Source organism: Gopherus flavomarginatus, chromosome 2 (assembly GCF_025201925.1).
Source record: "Gopherus flavomarginatus isolate rGopFla2 chromosome 2, rGopFla2.mat.asm, whole genome shotgun sequence".
In the NCBI taxonomy this organism is placed as follows: domain Eukaryota; kingdom Metazoa; phylum Chordata; order Testudines; family Testudinidae; genus Gopherus; species Gopherus flavomarginatus.
In genome coordinates, this window is record NC_066618.1 from 75,092,882 (window position 1) to 75,110,405 (window position 17,524).

A 17,524-nucleotide genomic window follows, 5' to 3' on the forward strand; every position below is an offset into this window, starting at 1 on the left:
ACAAGCCTTCAGCTATTTGTTCCCCTTTTGTAAATGAATATTAGTCTTAAATGCCTAATTCCATGCTCTTCTGTGTTACTACAGCAATCTACCAGGTGGGATTTTCCCAACCACATCCAGTGACTCAATTAAAAAAAATCAAAATATTCTGGCAGTGTTTCTTTTTATCTAAAAAGACACGAGGAGTCCTTATGGCACCTTAGAGACTAACAAAAATTTATTTGGGCATAAGCTTTCATGGGCTATAACCCACTTCATCAGATGCACGGAGTGGAAAAAAAATACAGTAGGCAGGTATAAATATACAGCACATGAAAAGATGGGAGTTGCCTTACCAAATGGGGACTCAGTGCTAACGAGGCCAATTCAATCCGGGTGGATGTGGCCAATTTCCAACAGTTGACAAGAAGGTGCGAGTATCAGAGGGAAAATTACTTTTTGTAGTGATCCAGCCACTCCCAGTCTTTACTGAGGCCTAATTTGGTCATGTCAAGTTTGCAAATTAATTCCAGTTCTACAGTTTCTCGTTGAAGTCTGTTTTTGAAGTTTTTTGTTGAAGAATGGCCACTTTTAAACCTATTATTGAGTGTCCTACTGTTTACTGAATGTTACAATTCTTGATGTCTGATTTATGTCCATTTATTCTTTTGCATAGAGACTGTAGAGTTTGGCCAATGTAGATGGCAGAGGGGCATTGTTAGCACGTGATGGCATACATCACACTGGGAGATGTGCAGGTGAACGAGCCCCTGACAGTGTGGGTGATGGGGATAGGTCCTATGATGGTGTCCTTTGAATAGATACGCAGACAGAGTTGGCAATGGGGTTTGTTGCAGGGATTGATTCCTGGGTTAGTGTTTCTGTTGTGTGGTGTGTAGTTGCTAGTGAGTATTTGCTTCAGGTTGGGGGGCTACCTGTAAGCGAGGACTAGCCTGTCTCCCAAGGTCTGCGAGAGTGAGGGATCGTCCTCCAGTAGAGGTTGTAGATTCTGGATGATGCACTGGAGAGGTTTTAGTTGGGGGCTGTAGGTGATGGCTAGTGGCATTCTGTTACTTACTTTGTTGGGCCGGTCCTGTAGTAGATGACTTATGGGTACCCTTCTGGCTCTGTCAATTGGTTTCTTCACTTCACCAGGTGGGTATAATAGTTTTAAGAATGCTTGATAAAGATCCTGTAGGTTTGTGTGTCTGTCTGAGGGACTGGAGCAATGCGGTTGTATCTTAGGGCTTGGCTGTAGACAATGGATTGTGTGATGTGGTCTGGATGAAAGCTAGAGGCATGTAGGTAAGTATAGCAGTCAGTAGGTTTCTGGTATAGGGTGGTGTTTATGTGACCATCACTTATTTGCACTGCAGTGTCCAGGAAGTGGATCTCTTGTGTGGATTGGTCCAGGCTGAGGTTGCTGGTGGGGTGGATATTGTTGAAATCCTGGTGAAATTCCTCAAGGGCCTCCTTCCCATGGGTCCAGATGATGAAGATGTCATCAATTTAGAGCAAGGAGAGTAGGGGCGCTAGGAGACGAGAGCTGAGGAAGCATTGTCCTAAGTCAGCCATAAAAATGCTGGCATACTGTGGGGCCATGCGGGTACCCATAGCAGTGCCGCTGACTTGAAGGTATAAATCATCCCCAAATCTGAAACAGTTGCAAGTGAGGACTAAGTCACAAAGATCAACCACCTGGTCTGCCGTGACATTATCAGGAATACTGTTCCTGACGGTTTGTAGTCCATCTGTGTGGAATGTTGGTGTAGACAGCTTCTACACATTCTTCAGCAAAAAAAAAACCTTCAAAAGCAAACTTCATTGAGAAACTGCAGAACTGGAATTAATTTGCAAACTTGACACCATCAAATTAGGCCTGAATAAAGACTGGGAGTGGTTGGGTCACTACAAAAAGTAATTTTCTCTCTGTTAATATTCACACCTTCTTGTCAACTGTTGGGAATGGGCCACATCCACCCATATTGAATTGGATTCATTAGCACTGACTCCCCATTTGGTAAGGCAGCTCTCATCTTTTCATGTGTTGTATATTTATACCTGCCTACTGTATTTTTCACTCCACGCATCTGATGAAGTCAGTTATAGCCCACAAAAGCTTATGCCCAAATAAATTTGTTAGTCTCTAAGGTGCCACAAGGACTCCTCATTATTTTTGCTGATACAAACTAACATGGCCACCCCGCTGAAATTTTTTTTATCTAGTCTCTGAACAACTTTGACGTAAACCATTTCCTCCCTTTAAGGCTTCTGCCAAACTACTTGTTTCTAATGAGTTTCAGTTACATAATCAGCTGATGAAACTAACAAAGAACAGCTTTCCTTTCTTTTATGAAGAAATTAATAATCATCTGCACTGAACACTGGCAGTAACTTAGACTTATTGCAAAAGTTTTGCTGCTTTTCACCATGATAACTCTCCGGTCTTCCCTGTTTCTTCTGGCTTAAATTGTTGTTTTCAAAGGCCATCACAAGACCAGCCTTTGTTAATATTTTTGTGACTGTACTTTAATAAAAATGGTTCAACTTCAATTTATTCCAGAACATTAGGATGACATATTTTAAAGCTACCGAAGTAAAGCATACAACTAATTCATCCTGCTCATGGTTTCACATGATGTTTTGTTCATATCTGTAAATGTCAAAAAAACAGAATTCTGAACCACTTACGAATTTTTATAAGTATCAAATAAATTACTGTAGTCAGAAACAAAGTAGTTTTATAGGAACTATGCAGAGGATACAACGTATACATGTTCTTCAGTTGTTAGTTTTTCTCCAACAAAAGGATTTCTTCTTTGAAGCTAATGATCTAAAAGGGAGCCACTTTCCTCAATAAAAGGCATTGAATGGGTCAGGCATAGCTAAATAAGAAACCTTTCACTGCTAGGACACTTCAAGTCGGGTTTTGATTAATAGTGACCAAAAATCATTACTGTCAAAAGCTGTTTGGTGGCCTGTGACAAACTGGAGATCATAGTCTAATTCTTAATGCGAACCACACCACCTTCATGCTCAAAGAGACAGATGACTGAACTCACTGCAACAGGTGATCCTTTCATTAAATGGCTGACACACTTAATACAGTACCGTGAAGGTCATATTTATACTGTTGATAAAAGACTTTGTTGTTCAGAGTTGTAAATCCAAACACCTTTCATGATCACTGTATATCAATGGAGTACAGTTTAGATAAGGAAGTCATACTCTGCATGCCCTGTGAGTATGTATCAGGAAGGATTCTTGAAGAAAGATTAATATAAATTAAGAGTATGGAAAACTTTTATAAACCAAAAATGACAGCCACAGGTTGCAACAAATAGCAACATTTCTACATTCCAGAACTGCTTGTGTACATGTTAAAAATCTAGGCAGACTTTCATTCCTGCATCTATCTGATGAGGCCAATACCCCTAAATCCTGTGCTCCCAGTTCAGAAGTATTAGCGTGGAGACAATACAGGGCATGAACAGGATAAAGAATCACCCATTCACCTATTGGGAATACTGGGGTGGTTAAAATAATTTTAAACCACATTTTTAGTTATTCAAGTACAAAAACATTTAAGCATTTGTTTTGAAACATGCACGGATTTTGTTTTATTTAGATTTTTAAAGTGCTTTAATAACCCAGAGTTTTCATGAAACCTGATATTCCTCCTTTGGCCAAAAATCAGGCAAGTGATATCAGTCTTTTAATCTATATCTATATTTATAAAGAATTCAAGTGTTACTACACCAGCATTAGGATTTCTCAGTTCAAGTGGCCCATTACTTCTAACTCATGGTTAAGAAATAAGCTTCATATTAAAATTTCCAATAATATTTTTAAAGTTATTTGTGTTCTATCAGGGTGACAAAGAAGGCATTACTAGCAGGATGGCAGAAGTCCACTTGCCCAAAGCACCAATTAAATTATAAATGTGTACATAAAACCAAGGGAATCCATGTTGTAACCTTTTTTGTTGTTGTTTATAAAGTGGATGGGCCAAAACAATTATAGAATTATTTTTAGTTAGCCGTACAAACACACACTTTAGAAAACAGATATTCCTAACTTACTAGACACCTGAGCACTGATAGGGTTAGAATTAGTGCAAACAGGCCATGAATTGGCATTCAACTCCCACCCCACCTATCCCCAACATATTGCTTTTTCCATCTTCAACGGGCTTTATAAACATTTGTAGTCTTGGCATAATTCATTTTTTTATATAATTTTGACAGATAATATTAACATTTTTAAGCATTTTTATTTTTAGCAATTTAAATTTTCACAATTGTGGAAAATCATGAGTTGCTTAGAATTAATGACAGCGGACACAGATTCAAAAAGTTAATGGTTTTAAAGCTTAATTGTCACAATAGCATGTCAAAATATACAAAGTAAATATCATTAAATCAAACTAATACACATTTCCTTACATTGCTTATTTGTAAATTTCAGTCAATGAACATATTTTTTCATTGCCTGTGTGTAAATACAGTGATAACACTACCAACCTTTATTGATAAAAATCTAATTCTTCCATGCCTAACATTATGTATAAGTATTAGTTTCATACACAACAGGTGCACGATTCCCATTATGCTAACGACAAAGAGACAGAGAAAGAGACAGAGAAATTGTGACTTGCACATGGCACAGAAGAAAAAAAAAAAATCAAATTACTGGGAAAGCCAAAATTAGAACTCAGGAGTTCTAGGCTCAAAGCAGATGTAAAATCGCAGATTATATCCTCTCTCTAATGTCCTAAGCACTGGATTTGATGCCAGGAACCCTCAAGTTCTAGTTCTCTTTCTGACACTGACTTCCTCTGTGCCTTTGAGCACATCATCTGTCATATAGGATTTTTTTTTTTAATGAACATTTATATATTCCTTTGTAAAAAAGAAGAAGCTTGTCTGAAATTCAGAGCCAGTAAAGCCCTGCAGCTAGTCAGCTTTGTCCTCATCCAGTAGTTACAAGGAGAGGACAGTAATGAGCCATGCTTTAAGACCCCACAGACTAACCTTAGGCACTCTTTTCTTATAGAAGTGATAGATGACAACAACTGAAACGGATCCAATACTTGATATTGTCAGCCATTTGATTCTAAATATATTTAATCCTGTCAAAAAACAAGAAAGAAATGCTCAATGAACAGCTGCAAGTAGCTTTAAATGCTCTTACAAAGACACACCAAACCAATAGGATGAAATGGGGGAGGGGTGTGTGTTTGTTTCTGGAGGTAAATCAGAAAGCATTTCAGTAAATCAATGACAATAAACCAGGTAGCATTTGTGAAACACTCAAGCCTACAGAACTTGTTTCAAAGTAAAGCGTATATAAATTTTTAAGAGGCGTATTAATAAAATCTTTATGGTTGCATATATTAAGGCTAGTAGCAGCATAAAGAAATAGGTTAGCACAGGAAAACACTATAATAGCTAAACTTTACTTCTGACAGATAAAACTTTTTTTCTATTTGATGTTGCAAGACATAAGAAAAAGGGTAACTTTATAAACTATAGATTTAAAAAAAAATCTTATTGCCTGTGCATTCCACATATCATGACACTCCTATGAAGCCAAAAAAGTGGCTTCTAAGCAGTACTGCAGTGTTTAATAAACAAAAGCCATTCTTTACAAATAAGGAAACAGAAAGCCACTTGCCCAAAGCCACATAGGAGAGTACAAAAAAAAGCCAAGTACAAAACGTAGATCTCCCAAGTCCCATCTTAGAATTCATAGGCTGCTGAAAAATTGAAGAAATTAGGGAAGAGGCTTGAGGATCAGAAGAACTCTACACTAAAGAAAAATGAAGGCTAGACTCCCATCCCAAATTTATGGTACATAATATTTCATATCTTGAAAGTTATTAAAATATCTGATAATTTAATGCAGGATTTGAAAATTAAATTTGCCTACTTACTAGTGGGGCACATGCAGCTTTCTTGGATGAGAGGGAAAACCAATACCATTAAATTTGAAAAAGCTTTTATTATTGCACTTCCATCCTTTATGGTTGCAAAAATAAACTTCTGAATGTGAAATGAATGTAAACTGATGCATGATGTGTAAATGAACCCAGTGACTTTCTTCTAAAACATTTTCTAGTCTGCAACAGTGTGGAAACTGAATAGATTTCTCAGTTTCATGGCTACTATTCAGAACTTTGTGAGCAGCAGTGAAACAGACAAAGAATGGCAATAAATTTCATTCCGATGCAACTTCTGAAGGGTATAAATAGCAACAACAAAGGAAACCAATTCATTAGAAAGAGAATGATCAAAAGAAGCTTGGAATAAAGGACAGAGTAACAAACCACATCAGCAGCAAACTGGGAGATGGGACAATAGGAAGAATTTGTTTTCCCTCCCAGGATACACTTTCTGGTAGAAGCTGAAGGGATGCACATGCACTACAGATTGTGAAAAACATAAATAGAAAATTCCCTCTAGCACCTAGAAGGGGGGAGCTACTACAGATAGGGGTTCCATCATCTTACATTAGCCTGACCACAGTCCAAAGATAGTATACCCATGCAGCAATCTCAGTACATTCCTGACTCCCAGGAACCGGGGACAGAGGGGTTTGGCTTTTCTCAAGAACATTTCCCTCTACAGAGTGGCACCCTCCCCGACCTGTACTAGAGCATCTGACTAGTAGATATCTGGTGGAATATTTCAAGCCCGGAAGAAAGATTCTTTATGTCATTATGGACACCTCCCTCTTCCCAAAACATGGAACCTGAATTGTGCTATATTTGGTATACAGAATATCAGGGCTGGAAGGAACCTCAGGAGGTCATCTAGTCCAACCCCCTGCTCAGAGCAGGACCAATCCCCAGACAGATTTTTGCCCCAGATCCCTAAATGGCCCCCTCAAGGATTGAACTCACAACCCTGGGTTTAGTAGGCCAATGCTCAAACCACGGAGCTCCTCCCCCCACCCAGGGGTTCTCAAACTGGGGGTCAGGATCCCTCAGGGGATCACAAAGGGATAGTGAGCTGTCAGCCTGCAACGCAAACCCCACTTTGTATTCAGCATTTATAATGGTGTTAAATATACTACAGTGTTTGTAATTTATATGGGGGGGGGTTGCACTCAGAGGCTTACTATGTGAAAGTAAAAAAAAAAAGTTTGAGAACCACTGACAAGAGCTACTCCTGATGTTGATACACCAGCAAGTTATAGCCAGTAATGTACCAACAGACTCACAAAGACAGTATCAATCACAGTATTTGCTACTGTTTGCAGACATCTGTATGTCCAAATTTAACATTTACAAACATGACAAGGCAAAAAGGAAATAAAGTTATTTTTTGTGGAACAGAATATTTACATACCTGCAGGTTTTTAGTGTAGACTATGAAAAAAAACAACACCACCACCTAGATGCTACAGAAAGTTAACTGACTAGGATTTAGACTGACAAGGACCAACGTCCTGTCTTTGGTTACACGTGACAAAAATGAGATCAGATTTTTCATTTGTGCACTTCATAAAACAGTCACATAATCTGAGACAATTTAGTGTAATTCTTCATTTTGCTATAAAATAAAAACCGGATTTGAATAGGAAGAATGCCAGATGTCAGGAATAAACTATCTGTAGTACTGGACAAGAAAGTTTTTATGGTGCTCATTTAACTAGCACTTGCCATTATTGACTTTGATTTTTCATCATTATAAATTCAGGGTTTATTAGTCTTAAATTTCATATGCTTTTCCTTCCAAACAGGAGGATTATTCATAGTTTTAGACTGTCAATTCTCATAGACTCATAGACTCTAGGACTGGAAGGGACCTTGAGAGGTCATCGAGTCCAGTCCCCTGCCCTCATGGCAGGACCAAATACTGTCTAGACCATCCCTAATAGACATTTATCTAACCTACTCTTAAATATCTCCAGATATGGAGATTCCACAACTTCCCTAGGCAATCTATTCCAGTGTTTAACTACCCTGACAGTTAGGAACTTTTTCCTAATGTCCAACCTAAATCTCCCTTGCTGCAGTTTAAGCCCATTGCTTCTTGTTCTATCATTGGAGGCTAAGGTGAACAAGTTTTCTCCCTCCTCCTGATGACACCCTTTTAGATACCTGAAAACTGCTATCATGTCCCCTCTCAGTCTTCTCTTTTCCAAACTAAACAAACCCAATTCCTTAAGCCTTCCTTCATAGGTCATGTTCTCAAGACCTTTAATCATTCTTGTTGCTCTTCTCTGGACCCTCTCCAATTTCTCCACATCTTTCTTGAAATGCGGTGCCCAGAACTGGACACAATACTCCAGTTGAGGCCTAACCAGCGCAGAGTAAAGCGGAAGAATGACTTCTCGTGTCTTGTTTACAACACACCTGTTAATGCATCCCAGAATCACGTTTGCTTTTTTTGCAACAGTATCACACCGTTGACTCATATTAAGCTTGTGGTCTACTATAACCCCTAGATCTCTTTCTGCCATACTCCTTCCTAGACAGTCTCTTCCCATTCTGTATGTGTGAAACTGATTGTTCCTTCCTAAGTGGAGCACTTTGCATTTATCTTTACTGAACTTCATCCTGTTCACCTCAGACCATTCCTCCAATTTGTCCAGATCATTTTGAATTTTGACCCTGTCCTCCAAAGCAGTTGCAATTCCTCCCAGTTTGGTATCGTCTGCAAACTTAATAAGCGTACTTTCTATGCCAACATCTAAATCGTTGATGAAGATATTGAACAGAACCGGTCCCAAAACAGACCCCTGCGGAACCCCACTTGTTATACCTTTCCAGCAGGATTGGGAGCCATTAACAACTACTCTCTGAGTACGGTTATCCAGCCAGTTATGCACCCACCTTATAGTAGCCCCATCTAAACTGTACTTTCCTAGTTTATCTATAAGAATATCATGCAAGACTGTATCAAATGCCTTACTAAAGTCTGAGTTTATGTAGAAGAAAATGAAATATAGTACTAGCTCAAGCTAAGCTGACCTGAAGTCAGGCAACTGAATTAGTTAAGCTTTAAATAATGGGTGGGCAAACTATGGCCGTTTTAAGCAGGCCTGCGAGCTCCCGCTGGGGAGTGGGGTCTGGGGCTTGCCCTACTCTGGCACTCCAGCTGGGGCCAGGGCCACAACACACGGCTCCTGGAAGCCAAGGCATGGTCCTGCTCCAGCGCTCTAGCCGCGGGCTGTTCCATGTGGCACAGCCCCACTCCTGTGCACTCCAACGGAGCCCTCCAGCACTCCAATGTGAACTCCAGGGGCAGTTCCTGTGGATGGGGCAGCATGCAGAGCCACCTGGTTGCACCTCTGTGGTAGGAGCCAGAGAAGGGACATACCTCAAGTGATTCCCAGAAGCAGTGGCAAGCTCCACTCAGAGCCTGCACCTCTGAGCTTCTCCCCACACTAATCCCCCTCCCACTCTCCAAACACCTCAATCCCAGCCCAGAGCACCCTCCTACACCCCAAACATCTCCAGAGCCTGCACCCCAACCAGAGCCCTCACCCCTCCTGCACCCCAACCCTAATTTTGTGAGCATTCATGGCCCACCATACATTTTCTATTCCCTGATAGGGCCCACAGGCCAAAAAGTTTGCCCACCCCTGCTTTAAATGAAGAGCTCAGGAATTAGCAACAACTTTGGCTCCGTAACTTGGTTCAGAATCATCCCCTCACATGGTAAAACCTACTAAAGGCAGCTCTAGGGAAAGGAAATCTCCACCATACACACACCTATTCCGCAGCACAGTTACTTTCTACATCCCTGTTAAATCAGCCACAAGGCCTGTTCCCATACCCACCAAATTCCCAGAGATTCATGAGAAAAGCACTACAGAAGCCATGCTCACAGGGCCTTAACTTAGCAGTGGCTGCCTCTGGGACCAAGCGATAAATGTTTGGTGGAGAGAGAAAGAAAAACGAATCGCATCCAGGCTGTATTAATTTCTCTGGGAATTTCCACAGGGTCAGGAGAGGACAGTAGTGCTCTGCAGCAGCATTGTTCCTTCTCCTGCCTGAATCATGGTAGGAAGTGCACAGTCCAAGTCATGGATTTTGGCAAATTATTCTTTGTCTTTACATTATCTTGTGTGACTGTGTACAGATACGGAATGTTTGTGTGAAGTGCCCATTTGAGAACACAGAAGAAAGAAAAAAAGAAAAAAAAAAACACAGATCAAGGCAGTTTCCTTATCCATATTAAAAATAAGCTAAGTCAACAGTGACTTTTCACTATCTTATTTGAGGAAGGGGAAGGGCTGCCTTTTTAAAAAAATTCATGTTTTAAGTTGTCTATTTTAAATTTACATATTAAAATTGAAAAATAGCACTTGTGTATTGCAAACGGCTATCAATGTTAATCTCTGCTTTCTTTTACAACTGTAAGAACAAACTGCTTTCTGGGATTTGGCTCTCACCAAGTAATTCATATCAGTGAAAAGACATCTGATGCAGGTATTGTTACATTAAGTTGAATTTATACCAGACTGAGAGACTGCTTGATAGATGACTTTTTCCACTGACAGAAGTAATAATAGATCAACCAGAAATAAGTTTAATTCATATAGCCGTATTTTTATGCATGATCAGGTCTGAGCAGATGAAGTAGACCCTAATTTTATTTCTAGCAATTGTTTTGCCACCCATTATAGCACACTGGTTCAATCTCTAGGATCAGGGAGAAACCATCACTACAGAAATGGACATCAAGTGAGATCTGGTTATTATATTACAATGATTTAAACAAACATGTTAAATTGTTGAAATGCAGGAAGTATCGAAAGTCATATGACAGACTTTGTTTGAGCAAGAGCTGTTGATCAAAGATTTTCAAAGTTTCTGCAGAGGTTTTCAAGATTGTGGTGTGTTGATGTAACAAGCATCTTAAGATCAGCTGCTTTGACTAAGCGCTTTTGTTGAGGCAATGTCAGCACCCCCTTCTCAGCATTTTTTTCTGAAAAGTGGTTGGCAGCCTGACAAAGTTTTGGACAACACCACCCTTCCCACACTGACCAATATTCTCACTCCTCTATCCCAAGGGTTCAGCCACACAGCCTTATGTTTGATCATGAAAATTATTCTGCTCAAACACATATTTGGTATTTATAAAGGCAGGACAAGAATGGACATCTGGCCTGCCAGATCATTTTATTACATGCATCCATAGGCAGCTGGAGAAACCAGTCTTTGGGGAGTACTGAGCAGGAGTGTAGCCACGGTAATGCCTGAACACCAGGCAGTGTTTAAAGTAAGAGGGATTGCAGGGGATATGGATTGGAGCCTGGGACTGAGCAGACACCCCTGTGCCAGGTCACAATGCCTCTCTTTGGCCCAGTCACCTCTCCAGGGGGAAGGGCTCCTCCACCCTACACCACCCAGCTCTGGTAACTGCCTTCCCATTGGGTCCCACAGCCAATCTGAATGTGGTCAGCACCACTACTTTTTCCCTGTGCCCTGAGTAGGTGTGTGAACCTCTGCCAATGGGGAGTCAGTAACCAGAACTGGCTGGCATAACATTGCAGTCTCTTCCCTGCTTGAAAGACGGAGGGACAGCTGGGTCAAATCTGCGTAGTAATGTAATGAGGTTATGGCTGAGAGCCAATCAGCCAATAGAGAGGCAGTAACTGGAGCTGGAGGCAGCAGGGTTCAGTTAGAGCCTGTGTTAATGAGGAAGTGGAGATGAGTGGTATGAGGCAGCAGCAGCTTTACTAAAAGACTGCACCCCTTGGGGACCCAGCTCAAATCTTTAAAAACAACTTTTTCTGTATGATCCACCAAAGGATTTTATTGGATTTTTTTTTTTTGTCCCTCTACTAACTTAAAGTTGCCCATCCCTGATGCAGACGCTCAAACAGTCTAGTCATAGTCAACCCTAGGGCTCAGTTCATGGAGAACCATAGCCAGGAAAAACAATTATCTTAAAGTAAATGTGGTATCCACACAATTCCACAGACCACCCTCCTTCTCCAGTACTAATGTGCCTACTCTATATGGGCACCACATCAATAAATATGGTTCTCAGAAATGTGTCCATATAGATTCAACTCATGGTATACGTGCAAAGCAACTCAGAATCATTTTAGCCTGGAGTGTCCATTGGGGCCAGGCCTATGTCCTATACGTCCTCATGCCCCACAACTACACACACACACACCCTCTCTAGCGCTAACGAGAGCATGCCCAGTTGTCACTTAGCTCTTTCATCACATAGAATCCTAGAGAGGGAAGACTCCGTAGTATTAGACCATGTGGACACCACATCTCAAAAAACCACTTCCTTGAGTGATTTCAGTCTAGCTGAGACTTTCCTGCCTTGGAGAAAAATGTTCTGAACTTCAGCTGAATGGCTTCTATCCATGGAGATCAGCTAGCCATCATCCAGGCTGTCAGACGTCAGACGCACAATACTGGGTCTGGCTGCAGGATGCAACTGTATTCTGTGACACTATGTGGGACAGGATAGGCAAAGTAACCGGGGGCTGTGTTCAGTGGGTCACTAGATCCAAATGTCAGAACGGTCTAGTCCACACTAGCACTATCATGATCAATCTAACATCTCACCTCAGTTTCATCAGGACCCTCAGCATTATAGGAATTGGGGAGGGAGGGCAGAAGAAGAGGCATACATCAGTCCCGATGGCCAGAGGATAAACCACATCTGACAGGGAACGCCAGACTGGCATCCCCTCTAGAACAGAACACTTGGCATTTCTTGTTCAAGGCTGTGACAAACAGAGCTGATGGATATCCCCACTTGCATAAGATGCGCTACAATACTGCATCCCTGATATACCATTCACAGTTGTCTGAGATTATCTGCTAACAAGTTCTGAAAGCTTGGAAGATGCACAGCCAGCTGTGTGCTCCAGGAACAAATACACTAAGCCCAGAGCCAAATGACTTCCTGACAGAGTTGGGATGACCTGGCTCCTTGTCTGCTGACATAATACACAGCTGTGGGGGTGCCTGTCAGAATTTAGACTATGGAGCCCAGGAGTACAGGCAGGAATCCTTTTGCATGCCAGATGGATGGCTCTGTTTCAAGACATTTATGTGCCCATGAATTTCTTGAGGTGACCATTAGCGCTGTGTCTGAAGGTGAACTAGATCACACACACACCCCTTACTGGAGGCACCTGTCACCAGAGAGTTTGGTAGGTAAAGCTGCAGAGAAGGGTACCCATAAAGGGGAGGGTTTTCCACCAGTTTAACAGTGAGAGGACTGTTTGCAGGACCATGACTAAACAGGGTTTGCAGACACTGATTTCAACCACCCTTGCAATAAAAGGTAAGCAAAGTCTGACAAACTGAATCACAGTGCATGAGATCATATGTCACAGGTGTCTGAGGCATGCTCTTTAGATCTCTGGATGAGCTTGAAGCTGGTTGATGAAATCCACTATAGTTTGGAATCTTTCTTGTGGAAGATAAGCAATCGCTGACCTGGAATCTAATACAGCTACTATGAACTTTCTGCTAGAAGTTGGAATAAGTGTGGATTTCTTGGTCATCTTTGAGGCCCACTGCAGCAATTAGTAAAAATATTCTCTTATAAAACTAACTGGCAACCTAAAAATTAACTAGTCCCTAACATTAACTGCAGGGTTGTACAGAAGCAGGCAGACATTCGCAAGGGTTTTGTCCCACTGCCACCAGATAGTAAGAAAGAACTAAGGCACAGCTGGGATCACTGCATCCTTTACGCCCTGTACCTCCAGGGTGCAGACACAGCCTCAATGGACACAAGAATCAGATTTCAAGTGCATAGGACACATTTCCACCAAAAGTGGAATCCACATGAACAATCCTCAAAGAGCAAAGATTTGACTGCATGCATTAACATTTACAATTGTGTTCATTAAACTTGATTTCCGGGTAAAATATAACCAAAAATCATATTCTAGACAAACATTCTAACTTTTCTGAAGAAACTACTATACTATAAAATCTGGCTGTAAAAATACGAGAGACTTGGAAAAAGTGCTTTAATCCAGACCATCCCAGGCTACCACTGCATACTGGCTGAAACTGTTACAGACAGGTATGATGCAGTACATGTCCAGCAGTTTTGGAGCAGACATTGTTGGCATGTCTGCACTCCAGTTCAGGCAGATGTGCACAGGTTACCTTTGATCAAGCTAGCATGCTCAAAATGGCCATGTAGCCACAGTGGCACCTCAGACTAGCCACCCAATTACAATCCTGTCTGAGATCCTAAGTATGTACACAGGCATCTAGCCTGAGCCAAAAGATCAACACTGCTACTTTTTGGCATTGTAGGCTGTGTGGCCGTTCCTCTGTCAGTCTCTGAGGGAGGCCACGCCTTCTTGCTGTCACATACCTGTAAGGAACTCAAAAAGGGAAAATGAGCTTCCTCTAGTGCTCTGGTCCTCTAGCCAGGCAGAACAGTACAGCAGTGTATGAGGCCCAGTCAGGGCAGGGAAGCAAAATGATGGGTAAGCTCTGGCCTGCACTCAGGGCAGAGCAGCTAAGCAGACTAAGAGCCCCAGTAGGGGTGAGCACCATAAAGCATAGAGGCTCAGGTAAGGGTCAGCACCAAGAAAGTATATGGGGCTTGGGTAGGGTTGCCTGATGAGAGCAAGACATCCTGGCCTAAGGAGGCGCAATACTACCACCCCAGGGGCGGACAGGCAGGTGGAATGTGGACCCACCCAATCGTACCACATCCCAGCCCAGGGCTCTAACAGTGGCAAAGTGGTCCACAATTGGGTCAGCAGGGATCCACCCACAACACGCTGACCTTGCATCAGGCCAGCTCCCAGACTGCTGCCCAGTTTCCTTGGGCTGCTTCCTAATCTACCCCTCAGGCACAGCTGCATCTGTCACCTCGGGGAGCTCTGGCCGGTCCACAGGCAGCAGCACCAGCAGCTCCTCAGTATTTCAATAAGCTGTCAGTCTGTGGAGATCCGTCTAGTCCTCAGGTGGCAGTACCAGCAACTCCTCAGCATCTTAGCCAGCCAGCAGTCCTGGGAGCTCTGGCTGTCTTCAGGAGGCAGTCCCGGAAGCTCCTCTGCAGGCTCCGCAGTAGGTAGCAGGCATCTGTCTCCTGTGGTGGCTGCATCATCACTGAGCTTCAGGGCCTGCCTTTTGTATGTCCTCTTCCTGTCCCACTCTTCCGCTTCCAGTGGGGCAGACATGGCTCTCCTGCTTCGGCCCACCAGGGGCGTGTTGTGGTCCCTTTCTGACGGTGGCATGTCACACTCCTCGCTACAGCATGCTAGCGCATATACACTGAACCCTCAGTAGAACGCACATCTATATAGTGCAAATTCACATATAACGCGGTCATGGCCATGGATCCCAAATTTAATTACTTTAATTGCAATTCATTTTAACGTGGTCCCTGCATGGATCCCAAATCCCACCTTCTAGCGAGGGTCTGGTGTATCTCTACCTAAGCTGGAAATTACACCTCCAACGGCAGTGTAGACATACCCACTGTGGAATGAAATTTTAAATTCATTCTTCATACAAGAGATTGTAGTTCTAGAATAGGGGTCGGCAACCTTTCAGAAGTGGTGTGCCGAGTCTTCATTTATTCACTCTAATTTAAGGTTTCACGTGCCAGTAATACATTTTAACCTTTTTAGAAGGTCTTTTTCTATAAGTGTATGCTATATAACTAAAGTGTTGTATGTAAAGTAAATAAGGTTTCAGAAAGTTTAAGAAGCTTCATTTATAATTAAATTAAAATGCAGAGCCCCCTGGACTGGTGGCCAGGACCCAGGCAGTGTGAGTGCTACTGAAAATCAACTTGCGTGCCACCTTCGGCACCCGAGCCATAGGTTACCAACCCCTGTTCTAGAAAGAATCCCAAGTTAGTACGCTAATTAACAGTAGCAAGAGCATGTTTGAATCCTAACATTTTATTATTTCTGTAGCATACACAAGTAGGTGCTCATAATATGAAAGCTCTTTTGGGCAGTAAACTTGCTTGCTTGACAGTTCTCCCACAGTACATCCCTAAGTATATCTACACTGCTATGGTGTATACAAGACACTCCATCTTCTCCTTACCTATGGAAGAGACTAAATAGTGATGGAGTATGCCTCAAAGGAAAAAAAAAGTTGAACTAAAAAGGAAAACACACTTCTAAAAAACCCATTACACAAGTAAGTATTGACAAAAAGTACCAAAATGGCTCCATCTATCGGATAAGATACAGGATTGCATATTTACACAATAATTTGAGACATCTGAATAGAGAGATTCTAAATTCCGTAATTGACTTTTTAAATCTGATTATTTGCTGTTGTTCATAATGCTTACAATACACTCTCACAAGTATACGAGACACATTTGATAGGTTGTGCAATGTTTTAGAAGAGTTGTTGCACTTGCACTGAAGATAACTTTTTTAAAAAATCTCAGCAATAATGATGCTACAACTGTAATGAGAGCACAGGGACAATATTAACTGCAATAACTTTATATATAGATTTTTAGCACTACAGCACTCAGCAATTAAATGAAGCCAAACAGGATAAGTCAGAAGCTTCAAGAAAGGTAATGCATATTCTTACATGCTATCTGAAAATGAGGCAAGGTACTGAAGAGGCATAGAGAGCAAAGTAATACAGCTGTACACATTCTCAAATCTACTCTGTCAATCTTTCACAGCCGCTGTTCATCTCTTCCGCAGATTAATGCACAACTACATTCCAGAGGCTGGAGCCTACATCTAAAACAGGGGTCAGGAACCTTTCAGAAGTGGTGTGCCGAGTCTTCATTTATTCACTTTAATTTAAAGGTTTCGCATGCCGATAATACATTTTAACGTTTTAGAAGGTCTCTTTCTATAAGTCTATAATATATAACTAAACTATTGTTGTACATAAAATAAGGTTTTTAAAATGTTTAAAAAGCTTCATTTAAAATTAAATTAAAATGCAGAGCCCTCCGGACTGGTGGCCAGGACCCCAACAGTGTGAGTGCCACTGAAAACCAGCACGCGTGCCATAGGTTGCCTACCTCTGATCTAAAACAGGTCAACATAGCTTTGTCATGGCATGAATTTTTCTCATAGCCCTGAATGTACCACATTCATAGGTCAATCTAACACCCACAGTACAGACAGCTAGCACGTCTCAAGGCAGTGGCTTTACTACAATTTGGAGGGAAAAAATACAAACCCTTCCATCTCTGTATCAAGTGCCTAACTGCAACACTGCAGCTTTGCCACAGTAGCACTTGTAGTGTAGACATACACTGAAAATTTGACAATTTTACAAGCACTGAATTTGCATTTCAGAAAAGTTTTAAGATTTTCCTTAGTCTCTATGTAGAGACGCTGCAGGCTTTCTAGATTCTGCCAAATTAGGCAGAGGTAATATAGAGAGGTGTAAAGTTAAGTTTAAAATATACCACAGTAATAAAGTAGCTCTTTTTCAATAGGAAATATTCACTTATGAACAAACGACATCGTCACTTTTCCATCTAAATCCCTGGATGGACAATAACTCAAAGCAAGAGGTGGGTCAGCACATTGGCTGTTTGCAAACTCAGTTATTAAAGGTCCTATGCACTCCAAAGCT

At 41.6% G+C, this 17,524-nt stretch overlaps 1 protein-coding gene across 9 annotated transcripts in view; it reads right to left on the reverse strand.

Moving 5' to 3' along the window:
* The window catches only part of SLC4A7 (solute carrier family 4 member 7), a 172,076-nt gene that overhangs the window by 138,833 nt on the left and 15,719 nt on the right, over positions 1–17,524 (reverse strand). Inside the window, exon 2 of one of the 9 annotated variants that reach the window (XM_050938308.1) lies at positions 5,013–5,110. The exons of the other annotated variants lie outside the window; for them this stretch is intronic. The gene's annotated coding sequence lies outside the window, so the exon portion shown is untranslated. The remainder of the gene's footprint in view (positions 1–5,012; positions 5,111–17,524) is intronic. 9 annotated transcript variants of the gene reach the window in all.